At 36.9% G+C, this 22,839-nt stretch overlaps 1 protein-coding gene across 2 annotated transcripts in view; it reads right to left on the reverse strand.

Annotated features, from left to right (window-relative positions):
- Nucleotides 1-10,933, reverse strand: part of LOC117329022 — a 48,203-nt gene extending 37,270 nt beyond the window's left edge. The window contains exon 1 of one of the 2 annotated variants that reach the window (XM_033886708.1): nucleotides 10,779-10,933. The gene's annotated coding sequence lies outside the window, so the exon portion shown is untranslated. Of the gene's footprint in view, nucleotides 1-8,037; nucleotides 8,373-10,778 lie in introns of those variants that run through there. The other variant, XM_033886707.1, reaches the window with a different exon arrangement.
- Nucleotides 10,934-22,839: the final 11,906 nt, after the last annotated feature.

Genomic DNA, 22,839 nt, shown 5'->3' on the forward strand with positions numbered 1-22,839 from the left:
GGTCGTAAACAATCAGGTCGTAATTCATAAGGTCGTAATCAATCATTTCTGAATTGATAAGGTCGTAATCAATAATTTTTGAATTGATAAGGTCGTAGTCAATCAGGTTGTAATTTCAAAAGCTCGTTATCATCAAAGGTTGTAAACTATAAGTTCGTAATCGTCAAAAGGTCGTAAACAATAATTTCTGAATTGATAAGGTCGTAATCAATCAGGTTGTAATTCATAAGGTCGTAATAAATCATTTTGTAATCCATAAGGTCGTGATCAATCAGGTTGTAACTCATAAATTTGCAAGTCACTATATGTATCTGTACACCAAATATGTTCATTCTATTTTGACAAATTTTATTGACAAATATGTTTCATGTCAATAGGATCGAATAAAAGACAAAGGTCTCCGACCGTGGCTGAAGTAATAGATTGACGTTGTGTAAATTACAAACATTTAAAGTTTGAAACGAAAATTATGAAATAGAACAGTTAAGGAGAAATAACTCATTGGTATGTATTGATTACAAATACATTCAAACGTTACACAAACATAATTCAAATACTGCTATCTTTGATTATTAAGAACATACTATATAATTAACATGCCACCAAATCTGTTAGCCGTGACAAAGACATACATCAAAGCAAAGCCGATTACTTACTCTAAACACATTACAATAATCATTATTATTAAATTTTGGACGGCCTATTAACACTGAAAAGGTTATAAATAAATGGCCATTAAAATGGGTATTAACAAAATAGAACAAAAATGTATATATATATATATATTAATAGTTTCAAATGGCGAATATGGCTATGGTTAGTAATATCATGTGGTTTAAACAGACAGCTTTCAGAGAGTTCAACCTTCAATATTTGTTAACAGTTTCGAATAAAACAAAATTTATACGTGTTAACTGGTATAGAAACAGTGTGTTGTATGCTGTAAATCACTGTTAATAGATAATTGCATGCGATGCATTGAGACCATTACTTAAGCTTCAATGCGTAAAGAAGCGTAATATACAGGTCTTTTTGTATGACGCTAAACACATTATGGCATGTGTTAAACAGGTATATATTTCAGGTAACACACAGCATTTATATTGCATTTGTATTCTACAGCATCGTTATTTAATCGTATGTCTCATAAGAATCTCTAAACGAAAATGTTTACGGATACTTTACATGATAATGTTCGTATTGAAAATATATTATAACATATTCTAAACATAAATGTTAACTATAATTATGTCTACCCCGACCAACTGTTAAAATGTAGACAGTAGATGTTACAAATGAACGTAACCAGAGAGCACTCATCAACACGTTCTAAATACTTGACAAAGACGATTGAAGAAAGGATGGATTAGTTTTGCTTGGTATTGTTTAACATCCTATCACCAGCTAGGACATATAAGGTGGCATAATCGTTTTTGTCTTCTTCTGATACCACGGACTGATGCCGACTTTATAGTGCTACGTCACTGAGGTGACTGCCGAAGACGCTCAGCAGGACACCCCACCAGGTCATGGCATAATGACAACGGAGAACCACTCGCCAAATTTAAAGTAGGAGTAGTAATAGATTCCGGTATGTCTCGGCCGGGGACAGAAGCCAAATCCTCACCCACAAGACAAACCCTCTACAAAAAGCCAAGAGGGCATACCAAAATATCTACATTGAGACATTTTAAAACAGAAACGTTTCCCTAATGCATTAAAGTTTAATTAAAAGAATGAAAATAATCACAAGATAATTAAAAGACGGCAGATTGTGATATGACGCTTTAGGACAGACAATCTGCACAATTACTGATCAGCCAAGAACAATCCTAATTAAGACACATTTGAATAGGGAAGTACTTAAAATGAAAGCATATGCGGTGATGTTTTTCGTTTGTATTTTATACATGATATTTATATTATGTAAATATCAGCATCGTCATGTTGGACGTGGGTGTTTAAACCTGCAGAATGGATCAAACGAGCTTACGACTAATATGCGACGCCAAAAGAATTCGAATATACATCGATTGTTAAGATGCTATTTTAGGAACTAAAATTGATCCATTTACTTACTTGTATATCTTTATACATTGTAATATATGCTGTTATGACATGAACACTGCAATGGTATGAAAATCCGTTCAGATAAGAAAGTAAAACCCCTTAAGTATGTGCTTCTACGTAGATAGTCTCACTTAATATGTTTTCATGTTTAGGTTGGAACTCAGGTCAAATGAATTTACATTGGTTGCAAGCAACATTATCATATACTGCTAATATATGTGAAACTGGTAAAAACGTCACATTAAAGATGTACAAAGCTCTATAGAGAACGCTGTATAAAACCGGTTTTGTATTTGTCCTTCTCAAATATCATTTCTCATATATCCATTAATATTAGTTCTCAGTGCTGTCAACTACTATGTGGTTAAAAGGTGAACGTATTTTCACCAGCGCTTTATACATTTACGAGCCGTAATGGGACGTCGTCATCAAGATCGATATTCTGACTGGGCGTAAAGTCATTACCGATTTTATTAACAGGGAATATACCTTTTTGCTTTATGATTGGAAGGTCGTTGTAAATGTATACCCCATCAAGGCCTTTTCATCTATTTCACATTATCTGGCACTCACAGAAATGTGGTCATATGAATCTGCGTTTCTTAACTTGGAAGGATATTACTTTCAATTTACATGTGGGCTTTCATGAATGTCAGTATAGATTACATGTACATTATATGTCTAGTATCTAATTAACAGACAGAGATGTAACCATACAACTTGGAAAATAGCCTTTTATGTATTTGTAACGGAAAATACAATGTAAGGATCTGGATGTTTGAGACTTGTGAGCATAGCAATGTGGTTAAAAACCATTTTCTTATTAACATTTTTCATATTGGCCAAGTTTCGACCCGACTGAACTTGGTTGTATCAAAACAGATCACCATGAATCGATAGCCATCAATGTATTTTCGGAGACATCAATTTGAAAATTTGTCTCTACAGGGATATAGCACATCAGCATAACGCTTGCAGCTACTACTTTAAATGTCCATACATATTATTCTTGTGTGATATATCGTTACTATCAATTAAAAACAAAATAACACTCCTAATGCAAATAGACCTTCTAGCGGAAATAAATGCATTCAAATGAAAACAGAAAACCTGGTAACGATATGAAAACACTCAATATTCCATCCTGAATGGCTATTTAATGGGATAAATACATATCTATAAAAATGCATGTCCAAAGAACAGTCTTCGTGTAAGGCACCTGGTACACATATCCACCATGCTGTGCTAAATATCGATGTCACACACACAAGGTGGAAGAATGAGCAGTATTTGATTAACGAGACGTCTATTCAATATGTTCGCTCTACTCACATACTTAACATCCAAAGTCTGTAGCGTGATACGGAAGTTTTTATTCAGTTAATGTATTTGAGATAAAAGACCGCTAGGTATTTTATCATATGCCCAACTATATATATAATAATATAATATATTAGTGTCTCTCATATTCCTTTTATAGATCTAAATAATCACGATTTACGACGATAAATAAATGCGCGAGTGAGCCTCCCCTCCAATACTGAACCGTTGTTGATACCCATTTCTACTTCGTAGCTCCTCTCCGATACTTAAACATTGTTAACGCCTATTTCGACTTTTGCACTTCCCTTCCAATACTTCAACATTGTTTTGGCACAGTTCGACTCAATATCTCCCCTTAAATACTTAAACTCTGTTATATTCATTTCAACGTTGCAGTTCTCCCTCAATACTAAAACATTTGTTAAGCCCATTTCGGCTTTGTACCTCCCCTCCAATATTTAAACATTGTTAATACCCATTCAGATTCTATACCTCCCCTTAAATATTTAAACCTTGTTATACCCATTGGGAAACAGCTGTATGGTGTAGTAATACATTTTTTTGACATATGAGAATGTTTTTATCTATTTCTAAGTTGACGTTTTGTACAACCTTTTTCGGTTATAAGGGATAATGTCAATGGTGCGATATTTTCATGTATCATGGTTCAACACAACAGAAACGAGACACTTCAATCAGCAAACACCCCTTAATGACAAGTTAATGTATATTGAAAAACGTACCCCGGTTTCTTATTTACCTTTACAGAAAATACAAATAAAATAGTGGAAAACGTAGAGCAAATCCCACAAAAAGTTCAATGATTGATGAAAATACATTTGCATTGACTTTGCATAAACCAATATATGCACTGTAAAATATACCAATATTGGGTGACTCAAGTGATGTTTGAAGTTTAAATAAAGATCTGTTAAATATCTCGGGTTAGGTATGAGGGAAACACAACATCGTTGAGCTATCATATATATATAAACTACAATACTATTGAATATCGAAATTTTATAATAAAAAGTTAAGTTTGTATTCTAAAGATAAAATCTGTTACACATTAATAGTGTCAGATGCATTTATAATACCGTAACTTAAAATCTACCCAGAGGTACGCAAACTTTTGAAAAGGTTTAAAGAAGTCAGGTACATTTGACGAAAACTCATCGGACGAGGCTTCACAGGGTTTCTTACCTTCAGAGGAAATCAGAATACCAGGGGAAAAGTTCCATGTAATGCTACTCGTGATTTCGGCACGATTTACATGTAAAGTTGACTACGTTAATGAACAGGTGCTAATTTAAGATACCCAAATCCAAGCTATGGGAGTCAAATACAGAGTGTAGTCACTGTAAGAACCACTTATGACCTTATAGGACTACGTGTCTAATGCAATAGATTAATATGGCCCTTATCTACAAGAATTATTACACATATTTATTCACGGTTAACGACTCATTACCGGCTTACGTGTCCCCAAATTATCTAAATACACGCCGAGTTGTCAATATGTGGCAAAACATTAAAAAGAAATTACATATCACGATATAACTGGATATTATCGAGGAGTGACACGGAAATACGTAATTAAGTTCGAATAGAAATGTTTTGTGTGAATATCGGAATGGCATGCTATGCTGTTTATTGAAACATAAGATATCAACATATAAAAAATGTATTCATTTACGATTGAAAAAGAAAGATTTAATGTTAAAGGGTATACAATTGATCAGATTGCTCTTCAAAATTTCTTATTATCTGTGGTTTGAAAAATGTTTCATATCCTATCAATTCAATTCGTTCTACCCATAACTGCGTTTGGTTTGGTTTATTTTGTTTAACAGTCAGGGTCATTTAAGGACGTGCCAGGTTTTGGAGGTGGAGGAAAGCCGGAGTACCCGGAGAAAAATCACCAACCTACGGTCAGTACCTGAAAACTGCCCCACGTAGGTTTCGAACTCGCAACCCAAAGGTGGAGGGCTAGTGATAAGGTGTCGGGACACCTTAACCACTCGGCCACCGTGATCCCATAACTGAGTTCTCGATTAAACTCGAGTATGTACGATAGTCACCTGTTCTGTATTCACAAGGTACTTCGATTTCCTCCCAAAGCAGGACCCCTTAAGCTTCCACTAGTAGGGCCTACATGTGATTAATACAAGTTAATATAGTGAATGTTATACCTAGTCAAAATCTTACAATGGCACATCGTTACCAAACATCGTTCGCTGCCTAACCGAATAATCAGAAATGTCAGTTAAAGCAGACGGATCATCGTAACTAAAAAATCAAAATAACAAATCGATGGGGACACGGAGACGCCATTACTGCCTATGTCGTAACTATTGCTCCAGAACACAACATCGGTATTGGCATCTGTTTTATCATAATGTGTCGACATATACCATAGTTAGTACGAAGGTCACACAGAACAAAGATATGTTTAACAATTCCATTATCGTGAAAGACAATAAGGCCCCATGGTGGCAATTAAACCATTTTGACGATCACTACGGTGATAAAGGAACTTACGACATGAAAAGAAAAGGATATGCTTAATGAAGTTGGAACACACACTTGATGAATTGTTAATTCCAAGACGGTTAAGAGTTCGTATTCGAAGAGTTTTCGACGAAGTTTTCATGTTAATATTGATTATCTAAATCCTGCCTGTTGTATGTGGTTCCGTACTTTGTAAATGGCTGAAAACATACCATGATATAGAAAAAACCTATATGAACTTGTAAGGTACATTGTACAACCAACCATAGCTTCCGACGTGTAAAAAATAGAAAGAAGGAAAAAGAAAAAAAAGGATTAACTTATAGGGCATGGAAGTTCATCACTTTGTATTTCTATTTCTATAAAACATATTCTGTGTGACTTCACCTATTTCAAACACCAGTGCTCTTACATACAACCAGATATCGTGTTCCGATATAATATTAAGACAGCGGAAGTGCAAAACGAAACATCCAGATTGACTTGAATAAAGTGTACGGGACTGTATCTAAAAATGTTTTAATATGCAACAATAAAATAAGGTTACAGTTTGCCTATTAATGGTGGTAGGGGACAGGTTGTGGTTAGTTTAATTCGTCATACTGGGTCAGGGATTGGACGTGAAGATAAGCTGTAATAAATATGTATATATTACACGAGGTTTGTGTTAGCTGGCATAGTAATAAGATTAGCTTTTACCACGAAGTCAATGCTAGTATTTATAGGATTTAACCTGGTCCAGTTTGTTGAGGATTACGGATAGAGAGCTCTCCAAACTGACCAACAATACCATAAGTCGTGATGTGAAATAGAGTACTGAATGCATGCTCATAACATATTTGATCCCTCAGGTCAAGTTTGTTATTAACAAATATTGTCCATCCGAATTAACCTAAAAGTCAATTTTAAGAGTAAATATATAGCCCATACGATGATTTCAATCTTGATGTCTGTAATCATTCCTCTATACCTATACAAATTGTAATAATAACACTTCGAATTATGTGACATTTAATTAAATAACATTTAATATCATTATGTACATATAATTATCACAAAATTCCAGTTAAATGTTAATATTAAGATATATGGGGCATTGATACGTTGGCAAACATTGCTGGTGTCGTTCACATTGCATACAAAAGTAAAGTTAACATGTTTAGTCAACTAGCATACTTCATTGTCAGAATCAAAGAGGCAATGTATAATATCATTATGGTTGTATCAGAAGATGTCCCTGGATATTTGCATATCTGTTTTCCTAGTTTTGTTCAGTTGGTATGAACATGTTAAAGTACATGTATCTTACGTAAATGAAATATTTTTTCTTGTTAGTATGCCAATATATTTCTATCTTTGCATTGTTTGTGGTCAATCGATTTTTAGAGTCATGACCTTAAAAAAGTGAAAAGGCACAATACTGAAAATTACGTAAAGAAACAGTGGTTCCAAAGTGCAAAGCATCTATTTTATGATAAGAGCATTTTACACGTTACTAATAAAACAATTTAATATAAAGAAATATTTCTATATGAAATAGTATTCTATGATGAAATAAACACAATATCATAAGGAAGAGATACAACAATAAAACGCATTCACACTTCATGTATATCCCAAAAAACTAAAAAAAGACAATCTTTTTTAAACCTTTCCCTTATCTAGCTATATTTTATGACGTCACATCAGAACATAAATATGATAGCAATGATAACAGCGATACATTGATGAGTACAGATACTTATTGTGACGACGTGGCAGTGGTTTATTAGAATTTATGTTTCGTCTCCTTATCTCCCACGTATATATGTGACTAACAGTAATTGTTGAAGCTGGCTAAGGCTACTTATCTCCCTGGATATTATTTTACATTGTAACATATTAATCAAAATTGAACACCATTTGTTACATAATCGGTATATCTTCTTATTCTGTTAGATATACTGAAACAAATATATAAACACTACAAGAATCCTAGCCGAATATCTTTAAATATAGAGCAATTACAACAACTTAGTTAACAGCTAATATAACGAATGTTTGTTTTAATCACAGAATGCTAGCTGGATTGAGCTGTTAATTGATCATTCCGTTTAATATGTACACATCATACATGCATTAATCATCACTTACCCTGTACCAGCTACAAACTCATCAATAATCCAGCATCTAATGAGATTCCATGGACGATAATTGAAATGTTCTGACACCGTATTCGATTAATCCAGAATTGGCGAAGGACTTCCTTTAACCAAAATATTTAAATTCGGTCACTGTTCCCGGTCGTCAACGACTAATTAGTGTCGGTGGACAAGATCAACATGTACCTATGTCACATACAGCCTTTGACAGGTAAGAGTCTATACAGGTGTTTATATACCTATCAGGTATATCCTCTGACTATATCAAATAGGAACAAATTACGATAAACAGAAAACAAAAATAATGTGTGTCACTGTTACCTCTTAACGTGCCGTTGTAAACCACCAAAGTAAGAACGATTAAAAAGACGTTAAGATTTCTAAATGGGTCACACCAATGGTAGGCTTAGCATTACAATAACCTGGTATGTAGGTAAGTCTACAGGCATCAAGTTGCATTTATCGAATGAAAGCTTTCAGAACGTGGCGTAAGATTCACTCGAGACGAGTCTAACGGTAAAATGCATGCAATCTGATAGTGTGACCCCGGAATCTCGACAATAACTTTCAAATAAGATTTATAATGACAAGTGGGGTTTATTGGATAGTACAGACAACTTTTATGATAAAAAGTTAGCCAATATGCTCCACGACGGCGACATTTTTATTTATAGCTTGATCATAATCGATCTTGATTGAATCATTTATAAATACACCTCGTGTATGTCTTATTAGAGTTAACGCTTTTCTAGTGAACGACGTAAGAATGTGAATCGAATTAAGACTCTTCATGCAGACAACAGCGCAGTGATATAGAGCCCTCAATATCCTTCTCGTATTTCGTAGTTAAAAATTGTCCCGTTCAATAGAAACAGACCAGCTGTACCTTTGTATCTGTTATTCACTTAGAAAACGCATTATTTATTTATTTATCTTATTAATTTTCTTTTTTTAAAGACATTTTTTTGGAGCCTGTCACTTTAATGCTGTTTTTGGTGACAAGTTTAGAATCAGGTAAACATGCCTGTTCATTTAGTTGTTTGTATCTATAGTCATTTTAACACGAAGTTGTATACGTATCGAGTGAAGGATACGTTTAGATATGCGATACTTTGAGCGGTGATGAGATAACCATACTAGAAAAACATTAAAACGTTCAACATGATATTTCATCATTGCATAATATAACGTTGTAACTGCTTTCTATTCTCTACTTAATCAAACAAAATCTTATATATGTCCATAACAATATATCGTCGTTATGTGACATTAGAAATCGTCTACTATTATAACTAAACGTTACCAAACGTCACAACAACAATACCTAGTCTGTATAATATATCCATTATTGTTATAAAACATCACAATAACAATACATATTATGTATAACATATCCATTATTGTTATCAAACGTCACAATAACAATATATATTATGTATAATATATCCATTATTGTAATCAAACATCACGATAACAATATATATTCTGTATAATATATCCATTATTGTTATAAAACATCACAATAACAATACATATTCTGTATTATATATCCATTATTGTAATCAAACATCACAATAACAATACATATTCTGTATTATATATCCATTATTGTAATCAAACATCACGATAACAATATATATTCTGTATAATATATCTACTATTGTTTCTAAACGTCATACCAACAATATATCTTCTGTATACTATATCTAACATTGTTTCCAACCAATATGACATTCAAAAGTCATCGAAACGTTAAATATGATATTAGTTGTGTCATATAACTTCTAACATATTTACTTTACCAACCTGAAGAAAATGTTCGAGAACAATATATATTTTGTATAATATGTCTACTATTGTTACCAAACGTCACAATAACAAAGACTTTATTTCTGAACTCCCACACTCTACCCACCTGCTTAAAATCTATAATAGGCTGATAAAAATAATATATTACATATATTTTGTATATATTATGTTATGCTATAATCAATCAATATATTTGATCACATAAACTATAAATGTTTTGTGTGTCACACACTGTGAGGTTGATCTTATTCGTTCAACAGAGGAGTTCGAACATTTATAATTGTTATATACGTCATGGTATCAGAGCTGGTGTGTGTATCATAGACCTTTATGACGATAGAATATTATATAAAGAATCGATCCGGAAAGTTATTTACTCCATTGTCCTTGTGGATATCGTTAATGTACAGATTTTGTATCAAACGATAATGAGACCCCCAAATCGATTAGATAGCATTCATTTATAAATAGATGTATATATATATATTGCCCCATTGTGAATTCTCCATTCGTGTGAAATAGCGGTCAAAGTTATCAACAATCATGATAAAATCAATCCCAGTGCTTAGGTTAGGTTCCAGAATAAATGCTTCACGTTTTCTTGTTTCTAGATTGAGGAACATTGACCAAATTATTTATCAATTGTACATTTATTGATAGTCTTATCATATGTTGTTGTTTTATTAAAAAAAAGAAATCATCAACACAATTTGTCGTTTTTGATATATTATACAATGTCAAGCAATTTGAAAATAAAATGTAAAATGTCGACGTAAATCTACGAGCGGTAAATTTAATAAACTTACCAAGGCCCCTCTAACATTACTAAAGAAATGTATGAAACTATAATGTGTTCATATATTTAAGAGTGTTTAACAAAAGGTACATTATATCATTTGATGTATAACAATTACACATTCTTACCTATAAGTTACGCCCAGTTACACGTACGTTCCGGTCTCAATACGTTGAGATTTTGTATTCCACAACAGTATAAAAGTATCCCGTGTATCCGTGTAAATTTGTACTAGTGAAGATGATCCGCTTTTATAAATACAACTACACCGGGCTATTAGTGAAATACTGGTTCTCTATCAATATAGACGTTTGCCTACAGTATGAAGTACCTTTTCATTTGATTGGCGACCGGATTGATCATTTGATCCCATGTGACTCGCTATTATCGCAACGTGGTTGGTTAAAGTAAACTTTGTCGTAAATCGTGCGGTTACCTTCCATGTTAAATGACAGTCCTTAAAGAGAATATGTATAACCTTGGATTAATTTCCACGATAGGTTATATAATCCTTTAATTTGGTACAGAATGATTACTAGATATCGGTGTGTATGGTCAGGCTCGGAAGATTTACATTCACATGTATCAAACGTGCTATCTAAACTTGCATTCGCTAAATTATGGCCAATTACATTTCCTACAGATGAGAAGGTCTACGATATCGTATTGAGTTACAAGGAAAGTAATCTAAACGTACCATAGATTGTTAGGGTAATTAGACAAGACACGTGACTGTATATTTGTGACGGTGTACCCACCTTAGTCACTGCTAGTTCATTGGTACCTTTAATTATAGTCCGTGCACATATATTACATAAAATAGCTTGACTTTCGATAACTTATGTACATATATTTATCTCGCTGATCGACATTATACTATGGTCCCGAGATATATTTGGCGTTAAAAAGATAACCATATTTTGTCACCGTACCACGATGTTTCAGTTTAATTCCAATTCATGTCATTAAAACCATACATGGATATATGCTAAATTGATGCCATATAACTAATTCCTCACAATTTAGCACCAACCATTTTTTTGGAACAACCGTGAATGAATCTAAACATTCATCTGCTTCCCGATTTGGAATTAAGCCAATTTTAACACCCATTCCATCGCAGGACATTGTTTACTTGTTTTCCTGCAATGGAATAGGCGTTCATTTCATCTTGTTTTTTACCATTTCATAATTCGTCTGGCCGACTTTTGGTATCTTATCTTATCTTTTATTCCTTAACATCGTTTATATTCCTGATGCCTACCATGAAATTGCATTACTTTTGGCCTATAGCTGAATTTTCGGTCATGTCAGTAAAGTGCGGTGATTTGATTCTGTCCCCTGACCGAGACATATCAGAGTCTCTAAAAAGGATAGTACATTGTCGTTTCTCCTGCTTAACGCTCAATATGTCGGGAGCTGACCGACTGGTTTGTCCGTGGTCAGTATACTGGGAGAGGGACAACTGGTTTGTCCGTGGTCAGTATACTGGGAGAGGGACGACTGGTTTGTCCGTGGTCAGTATACTGTGAGAGGGACGACTGGTTTGTTCGCGGTCAGTATACTGGGAGAGGGACGACTGGTTTGTCTGTGGTCAGTATACTGGGAGAGGGACAACTGGTTTGTCCTTGGTCAGTATACTGGGAGATGGACGACTGGTTTGTCCGTGGTCAGTATACTGGGAGATGGATGACTGGTTTGTCCGTGGTCAGTATACTGGGAGATGGATGACTGGTTTGTCCATGGTCAGTGTACTGGGAGAGGGATGACTGGTTTGTCCGTGGTCAGTATACTGGGAGAGGGATGACTGGTTTGTCCGTGGTCAGTATACTGGGAGAGGGACGACTGGATTGTCCATGGTCAGTGTACTGGGAGAGGGACGACTTGTTTGTCCGTGGTCAGTATACTGGGAGAGGGACGATTGGTTTGTCTGTGGTCAGTGTACTGGAAGAAGGCTGGGAGAAGGACGACTGGTTTGTCTGTGGTCAGTGTATTGGGAGAGGGACGACTGGATTGTCCATGGTCAGTATACTGGGAGAAGGACGACTGGTTTGTCCGTGGTCAGTATACTGGGAGAGGGACGACTGGTTTGTCCGTGATCAGTATACTGGGAGAGGGACGACTGGTTTGTCCATGGTCAGTATACTGGGAGAGGGACGGCTGGTTTGTCCATGGTCAATATACTGGGAGAGGGACGACTGGTTTGTCCGTGATCAGTATACAGGGAGAGGGACGACTGGTTTGTCCATGGTCAGTATACTGGGAGAGGGACGACTGGTTTGTCCGTGGTCAGTATACAGGGAGAGGGACGACGGGTTTGTCCGTGGTGAGTATACTGGGAGACGGATGACTGGTTTGTCTGTGGTGAGTATACTGGGAGACGGATGACTGGTTTGTCCGTGGTTAGTATACTGGGAGACGGATGACTGGTTTGTCCGTGGTCAGTATACTGGGAGAGGGACGACGGGTTTGTCCGTGGTCAGTATACTGGGAGAGGGATGACTGGATTGTCCATGGTCAGTATACAGGCAGAGGGACGACTGGTTTGTCTGTAGTCAGTATACTGGGAGAGGGACGACTGGTTTGTCCGTGGTCAGTATACTGGGAGAAGGACGACTGGTTTGTCCGTGGTCAGTATACTGTGAGAGGGACGACTGGTTTGTCCGTGGTCAGTATACTGTGAGAGGGACGACTGGTTTGTCCGTGGTCAGTATACTGGGAGAGGGACGACTGGTTTGTCCGTGGTCAGTATACTGTGAGACGGATGACTGGTTTGTCCGTGGTCAGTATACTGGGAGAGGGACGACTGGTTTGTCCGTGGTCAGTATACTGGGAGAGGGACGACTGGTTTGTCCGTGGTCAGTATACTGTGAGACGGATGACTGGTTTGTCCGTGGTCAGTATACTGGGAGAGGGACGACTGGTTTGTCTGTGGTCAGTATACTGTGAGAGGGACGACTGGTTTGTCCGTGGTCAGTATACTGGGAGAGGGACGACTGGTTTGTCCGTGGTCAGTATACTGGGAGAGGGACGACTGGTTTGTCTGTGGTCAGTATACTGGGAGAGGGACGACTGGTTTGTCCGTGGTCAGTATACTGGGAGATGGACGACTGGTTTGTCCGTGGTCAGTATACTGGGAGAGGGATGACTGGTTTGTCCTTGGTCAGTATACTGGGAATGGGACGACTGGTTTGTCTGTGGTCAGTATACTGGGAGATGGACGACTGGTTTGTCCGTGGTCAGTATACTGGGAGAGGGATGACTGGTTTGTCCGTGGTCAGTATACTGGGAGAGGGACGACTGGTTTGTCCGTGGTCAGTATACTGGGAGAGAGACGACTGGTTTGTCCCCGGTCAGTATACTGGGAGAGGGACGACTGGTTTGTCCGTGGTCAGTGTACTGGGAGAGTGACGACTGGTTTGTCCGTGGTCAGTATACTGGGAGAGGAACGACTGGTTTGTCCGTGGTCAGTATACTGGGAAAGGGACGACTGGTTTGTCTGTGGTCAGTGTACTGGGAGAGTGACGACTGGTTTGTCCGTGGTCAGTATACTGGGAGAGGAACGACTGGTTTGTCCGTGGTCAGTATACTGGGAAAGGGACGACTGGTTTGTCCATGGTCAGTATACTGGGAGAGGGGCGACGGGTTTGTCCGTAGTCAGTATACTAGGAGAGGGGCGATGGGTTTGTCCGTGGTCAGTATACTGGGAGAGGGACGACTGGTTTGTCCGTGGTCAGTATACTGGGAAAGGGACGACTGGTTTGTCCGTGGTCAGTATACTGGGAAAGGGACGACTGGTTTGTCCGTGGTCAGTATACTGGGAGAGGGACGACTGGTTTGTCCGTGGTCAGTATACTGGGAGAGGGACGACTGGTTTGTCTGTGGTCAGTATACTGGGAGAGGGACGACTGGTTTGTCCGTGGTCAGTATACTTGGAGAGGGACGACTGGTTTGTCCGTGGACAGTATACTGGGAGAGGGACGACTAGTTTGTCCGTGGTCAGTATACTGGGAGAGGGACGACTGGTTTGTAAGTGGTCAGTATACTGGGAGAGGGACGACTGGTTTGTCCGTGGTCAGTATACTGGGAGAGAGACGACTGGTTTGTCCGTGGACAGTATACTGGGAGAGGGACGACTAGTTTGTCCGTGGTCAGTATACTGGGAGAGGGACGACTGGTTTGTCCGTGGTCAGTATACTGGGAGAGGGACGACTGGTTTGTCCGTGGTCAGTATACTGTGAGAGGGACGACTGGTTTGTCTGTGGTCAGTATACTGGGAGAGGGACGACTGGTTTGTCCGTGGTCAGTATACTGGGAGAGGGACGACTGGTTTGTCTGTGGTCAGTATACTGGGAGAGGGACGACTGGTTTGTCCGTGGTCAGTATACTGGGAGAGGGATGACTGGTTTGTCCGTGGTCAGTATACTGGGAGAGAGACGACTGGTTTGTCCGTGGTCAGTATACTGGGAGAGGGATGACTGGTTTGTCCGTGGTCAGTATACTGTGAGAGGGACGACTGGTTTGTCCGTGGTCAGTATACTGGGAGAGGGATGACTGGTTTGTCCGTGGTCAGTATACTGTGAGAGGGACGACTGGTTTGTCCGTGGTCAGTATACTGGGAGAGGGACGACTGGTTTGTCCGTGGTTAGTATACTGGGACAGGGACGACGGGTTTGTCCTTGGTCAGTATACTGGGAGTGGGACGACTGGTTTGTCCGTGGTCAGTATACTGGGAGAGGGACGACTGGTTTGTCCTTGGTCAGTATACTGGGAGAGGGGCGACTGGTTTGTCCTTGCTCAGTATAATACGAGAAGGTAGTCTGTCTTGATGGGTGTCATTAGTGCGGTAACACTAAAAGTCAGCATTAGTTACAAAATATGTATCACTAGGAGACAAACATGAACATACCGCAGCCTCTTAAAACACACACACTCGTTGCGCGCATCTTATAAGCATGGGAGGTATTCCTTACATTATCATAGCTGTTAAGAGGACGTTTATCAATACAAATACAATCGAATTAAGTCTATACAACGTTAGTTAGATAGCGTTGTTAGAAACAATAAGTATTGATAAATTGTCAATAATTCAACTTAATGATATCAAAGAACCTTAATTATAAGCTAAACATAAATCGGATAGTAACGACGGTTCAATGTTCAAATTTCATAAAGAGACATTATGCTTTTTTTTTAAAATCTTATGTTAGACTAAAATCTGGCCGTATAATTGGAAGAGAAAGTCAACATGGCGGCGTAGGTCAAAAATATACTTTGTTGATCACATTTTCGCACCACAGATGGGTCATGACAACATCTCAGTAAGGCGAACTCTGTTTTGAATTTAAACGCTCCACCACAAGCACCTAATCCGCGGATTTGCATTTGATAATTAGCTACCTATTAGCGACCGGGATGTAATTTCATCAGACAGGGAAATGTCTACAAAACCTATTCGTCCTACGTTTTCGTATTAATTATGTCATAGTTTGCTGTATACTTGGCCAAATCCTTTGTATTAACACCTGTTGGAAAGTTTTGTTTTCGTTATGCTGATAAATAGTGAAGTGGGAGTCACGACCCGTAATATATAAAATATATAATTTAAATAATCCTTGAGCGTTTTTCTGCTCCAGATTGTTAATACCCTTGATACAATAATACATATATGTATATAGATTGTGGTTGGAAATTCGTGACAAGTCCCTGTGTCATACTCAAATGGCGACAACTCGTATGACATATGAAATACATAACAATGGTGATAATCCGTATAACATATACTAGTATATTGTATAATAATGATGATAATAAGTATGACGTATATAGTGAATAAAAATGGTAATAATCCGTATTGCATTTATAATATATTCAAATACCAATAATCCGTATGATAATGGCAATAATCCGCATGACATATATAGTTTGTAACAATGGCAATACTCCATATGACATATATAATATATTCAAATAATGATAATCCTTATGACATATACAATACATAATAATGACGATAACCCGTATGACATATATATTGCATAATGATTATGATAATAAATATGATTTATATAGTGTATAGATATGGGGTTAATCTTAATGTTACATATAGTTTATAATAATTGCGATATTCCGTATGACCTATATAGTATATTATAGTGCTGTCAATCCGTATGACAGATACAGTACATTATTATACCACAGGTTTTTGTTAGTGGCCGTAACTAGTTGAAACGCATAACGTGATAGGGATTTTAAATTCCTCTCGTGAGGGAAACAAAACTTCATATATGACAGATGTATGTGTCCTATGGCGATCCTTCAATTCTGTGTAGAGTTGTCTCCCTTCCGAAACAAAAATATTTTTCTGAAATTAAAGAAGCACACATACTACTCATACCTGAACTTTGAATCCTATCAAACCAACGACATATATCACAGGGGTTTGTAATAGAAATGAAGTTTATATATTGACTCTATTTTTGAGTATTAGCATTTATAATTGTGATAACCCGTATGACAAATGGATACATATCATGTTTCATCCTGTCTAAATCTTCAGTAATCATATACGGTGTTTGTGAACATTTCCATGTCTGATAAAGACATTCCCACTTTTCTTTCACATGTTTTATCGGCGTGTGCTTGTATTGTCTTTCCCTTATTTAGGAACATTAATTGATAGTTTAACTTATCCTTTCTGTTATATTTTCATTATATTATTTTTCACTGCCCATCGAAAACTTTTATCAAAGGGCCAACTATTGCGAGACAAAAATGACGTTCCAATGAATAAACATCTCAAACTATAATGTTCAATGTTGAAATGTGAAAGCTTAAAAATCACTGCAATAAAACAAACTGGATGCAAGTCACATTCTACTTAAATTCGTATGGTAGAGGTATGCTACATGTAAATAATCAATTGCATGTATAACGATGCATATATTAAGCGTAATCTCAACAGTAGTAAATCCAGTGATATTTAACAATATGATAAATCACTGCTCTATTGCGATCTAACAGAATCATAGCTAACCATGCGCTTTACCGTTGACATGCCATTTGTTAAGCTGTTTGTTAATTTGGCAAAACATCCAAAGAAGCAAGTTTCAGAACACGATAAGCTAATGTGGATCAAATATATTGCAGAAAATTACCATGTTGTAATGTTTAATATCACACAATAGGGACATGTTTGACCGGATTTTACTTAATAAAATCAAAAACATTGATTAAATTTTTACTTTTGAGCTTTGATTATACCATGACACTGTCATGTGTTAACCTCAGCTTATTCAAGGTAAAAAGACAACACCAAAGTGTTATATTTGTAGCACGTTTACGGATGTTATTTTCAAGCCAGATTAGATAATCAGTTATGTTCCTAAAACAGCGCTGTAGAGGAGAAAGTACGTTGTTATATTCAAAGTTTAACATGAGTCGTGAGCTTATCATTCTCGGAGTTTTACATCGACCACTAGATAATGATATAAGACGATAATGTTGAGAGTGGGTTGAATCCTACCCGGGATTAGGAAAAGAAAGCACTGTGTCCTATTTTAATGAATCAGGAGATTAACCTTGATAATATATTTTATTGAAGGCAATTTTTAAACGATCTAATCTGGCTAGGCTGCAGTATCACGAGATATTTTGCATTGAACCTTTGGCTTATCAAAATTAATATACACCTGCATTGTAATTTTCATTTCTATTTGATTAAATATTCAAATGCTTGTTTTCCTGTTGGGTTTTATGTTATTTGATATTTGTCTGATTTTGTCGAGGATGTTTTGTTGTTTGAAAATAGCTGTAAGGAGGTTAGAGTTTTTTTTTTATCCCAGTGATTTTTTTTATCATCGTCCTAACATGTTTTAGAAGAAAGTTTGAAGTTATCAGGGAATGTGACTTTGCTCTTCGTATCTAGAATATATTAAGATTATGGTTAGTAAATAGGACAATGCTTAAATTTCCTTTCGAGCTTTGTCACACTCTTGGTTGATCAAAAAGTTTGACTTTGTGACTTAGATGAATATCAAAGAATGCATGAATCTGTTACATTAAAACGAATTACAATGGATGGTTTCAATAAATCTGGTAACATAACATTTTAAAGGTTATTTTCAGCTCAGTATGATCTGCAAAGAATTTCGTACGATTTATCATCATAAAGTTATTAAGTTTTCGATAATGCGGCCCCTCTCATTGTGATGAAGATATTACTTCATACTATTGTTTTCATTGAAGTTTCCGAGAACAATAAAAGGGGAGGTAGTTGTGCAATAAGTTACTTAGATCGTCACAAGTGACGTCAATTCTATCAAGGTACGGAATCAAGCCATAAATCGGTGTTGATTGAGCAGCCAGTAAATCTAAAATGTATAAAAAAAAGAAATGGAGAAGAATAAAACTGGCGATGTCCACGGAAACGCAAAAAGGAATAATGCCGAAAATAAACTATTCTGTAGAGCTATTAACGAAGGTTCGCTAGTTTGAGTAACGGTATGGTCATATGATTGATGACATTTACAATGTTTAGATCCGCTTTATTATTATCTTTAGAAATGCACATGTAAATCTGAAAAGGTTACTTCCACCGAAAGAAATGAAACGTTTTGTTACCTTATGATGGGCCGACATGAATTAGAGGTTTGATAGAATTGGCCGAGATGACAAGATTGCTGTGTATGAGAATGTCAGCGGCTGGATGTTGAAACATCATTTGGTAATAGATAAATATACGTGGTGCACATTAGAAAGATGTTTTGTGCAAATGTCAGATATATTGCAATATCAAGGCTTCCGAGCATAAAGACTTACATTATATAGGCTGCAATGGCTCACGTGAGGACACATAGCCTTATGGTTTCGGGAAGATCATATAATTTGATGAAAGTTAGGTTTTCTGTGCAAATGCAAATCTATATTTTTGTTTACATTTTGGCCTCGTTTCATCGATAATGAATTCGAATTATGGCATCATAATGATATCGGTACTCATTGTTGTTTCAAAATTTCTTCAAAGTGACATACATGTAATTCTTACAGAAAGTCAGCTTAACTATTGTTTCTGATTTCCTGTTGTTCAATAGGATCTGCCTTCTAATATAAAGTTATATCGAAATTAAGCTTTCAACATTTTGAGCAACAATTAATATGTTAAAGAATAAGAAGTTTTAAACAAAAATCATACTTTTAACATCTCATATTGGTCAACATTATGACGTATACATTTCGAATGGGAACATCCTCTCACAACCGAGACAGTCTCGACTTTCTGAGAGTGTCCCCAAGGTGTCGATGTAAACAACTGAGAACACACTCGTCAAGTCCAGACTGTCGATAACAAATCTGCTGTACTAAGCTTATGTTTATTTGCAATAGTAATATCATGGTAATGTCCATTGTTTGAAAAACAAAAGCATGCAGTCATCTTATGACACAAATATACACACATATATATAAACCCGAACTCAAATTGTAATAAGCTAGTGATAAGTAGTATTGATGGCAATACCATTGGCCTGACTTTGCATCGCCGGATATGAGATGGCTGTCCATATCCACGATGAAATATGTATAACAGAGATCAGAACTGTTGAAAACTAAACAATACATCAATATTCTCTGACACATTTCATACACATGGAAGACATTAAAAGTACAACGATCGTAATCAGGACACCCTACTCGTATTCTAACACGAAATGCTTAAAAATAAAGCATTGTACACACCGATTTGTGTCTCATGCTCAACTCGTATTCATGAAATGTTTTATGCTCAAGATTTGAGTACGTTCACAAGTATTGTATTGGACATACGCAGGGTACTTTCCATCATCACGGCGGCAAGAGGCTTTGTCAACAGAGAGGAAGATATGATATCATGCCAATGCCAAGATTAACTATGGGCCGTTGAAGCACCTTTCAGAAGAAGATATGTTCCCACCTTCTTCGATTTTGGCCGGTCACAATCTGATGCATCGTTGGTTTTGCTCATAATGGCATTTCTCACAGATCGCTAAGAACCACGTCCCTTCCGCACCTGTTGCAAGTCCTTATTTGTTTTAGGATCTTGGCAGCAGTGGCTTTCTAACAGCTAATGAGAGACTCCATGAATATATCGCAACCATCAGTTATCCGGTTTGTTCTGTGAGTGGTTAGATCCCTTGCAAGAATATATCTTTAAGACATAAACACACTATCCTTTGGTCATTTTTCGGGAGGAAATGTGAAGTTTATTTTATCGATAGATATTTTTTGACATGATTCTTAGATGATGTGTTCATTGTATTTGTCTGGATTATTTGATCATTATTGACTATATTTCAATGATTTCTGTTGTCCTATCACAGACGGTGTTTGTGTGAATACCGTTTAAACAAGTGTACAAGATTTGGGTTTTGAACACTTACATGTTGTTTATAATTCCATATTTACATCCTGTAAACCAGAGTACGTGTTGTTCTGATCATCGGTCCATATTGTTTATCCGGGGCCGCGGTGGCCGAGTGGTTAAGGTGTCCTGACACTTTAACACTAGCCCTCCACCTCTAGGTTGCGAGTTCGAAACCTACGTGGGGCAGTTGCCAGGTACTGACCGTAGGCCGGTGGTTTTTCTCCGGGTACTCCGGCTTTCTTCCACCTTCAAAACCTGGCACGTCCTTAAATGACCCTGGCTGTTAATAGGACGTTAAACAAAAACAAACAAATTATCCGGGGTATTCTCGTTGGGGAATCCCTTTCGGTTGTATTTATCGACGTTTCTGATTGTCTTATGTTCGGGGTATGTGTTTATTTTTAATCACCTTACATGAACATTACTCCACGCTCAGGTATCGTCTATATATAGTCTTAGGATAAACTGCACGTCCATTTTGAGGCATACAATTAAATTTATCTATATAGCTGGGAATTTTAGTATTACACTACAGTCTGGCAGAGGCTTACATGTAGCTGGCCGGCTCGTCTTCTTCTTTCATAGAGTCAGGTATGTAGTATATTTCGGACTTAGACCTCTAAATTATCCCGGGTTGGGTGTTTTTCTCTCAATTATAGGCATGATATAGTCAGTAATTCCGTTATTACTGTGGGTGGTCTTTTCCCGTTGTAGGCATGTTATAGTCGTGGTATTTTTGTGTACATTTATCCCCAGGGAGGGACAGGGGTGGATAGTTTTCATATGAGATATGGGACCGGACGCACAGTAGGGTTAAGTGAACATTGTGTATAAATTCACTCATCATGTTTCACCTTCTAATATCACTTCTACATTCTAAATATAATAAAATGTTGAACTTTATAAACAGTCTTGTCATTTCATTGATCTGTAGCCAGCCATAAAAGTCGAGACAGAACCACAGAGATGACGAACTAAAAAATCACTTTACGATGATACACTGGTCACAGGAGCCAGAACTTTTTACACAAGAGTAACCATCTGATCCAAATCAGTAGCGTGTGTGCCAACCCCTGGCACCAGTCAGTGCTCTTACTCTCCATAACATTTAGAACTCAGGATTTTAATGTTGAGCCAGCTCCAAATACGATGTTCAGCATTCAGAATTCTGAAAGTTGAATGTCGTATGTCGAATGCTAACCAACGTTGCGAAGCCTATTAATTAAAATAAAAAAGTGTGATTAGACAAGTTATGAAGAAGTTTTCATTTTCCACAGTGGGTAATCAGGTGGCACAGTAATAACACACTTTCACCTAAGCAGCAGGAATTCAATTCTCTGTGGTGAAAGTGTATAAGGTCACTTGTCCGACCATGTGGAACCAGGCCAAAACGAGAGAATTCGTCCAGTGGACACAGCTTGTCTCGTATTTTTGTCTGATTGATAATGGTTCCAATTAATGCATGATAGTACATGAATCGCATATTAGACAACGGAGACTACAGTCCAATCCGGTAAGTACTCTTGGCACAAGATTTTCGATAGTCCCATACACTCCCAAGTCAGTGACTTCTTTGATGGCGTCTTTCACCTCTACCACTACCATTTAGAATTGTTATGGGGTGTTATATAGACAACACTATTTATAGTCATTTTGGATAGAAAATGACACTTGACCATAACACATATGTTTGCTTTACAACCTGCCTCCTAAAAACTAAAACACTACCGTAAAAGGGGAATAATATATGCCTGTCTCATGCCAAAATGACATGCATCATAATATCAAGT

The sequence above is a fragment of the Pecten maximus genome, chromosome 6 (assembly GCF_902652985.1).
Source record: "Pecten maximus chromosome 6, xPecMax1.1, whole genome shotgun sequence".
Classification (NCBI taxonomy): domain Eukaryota; kingdom Metazoa; phylum Mollusca; class Bivalvia; order Pectinida; family Pectinidae; genus Pecten; species Pecten maximus.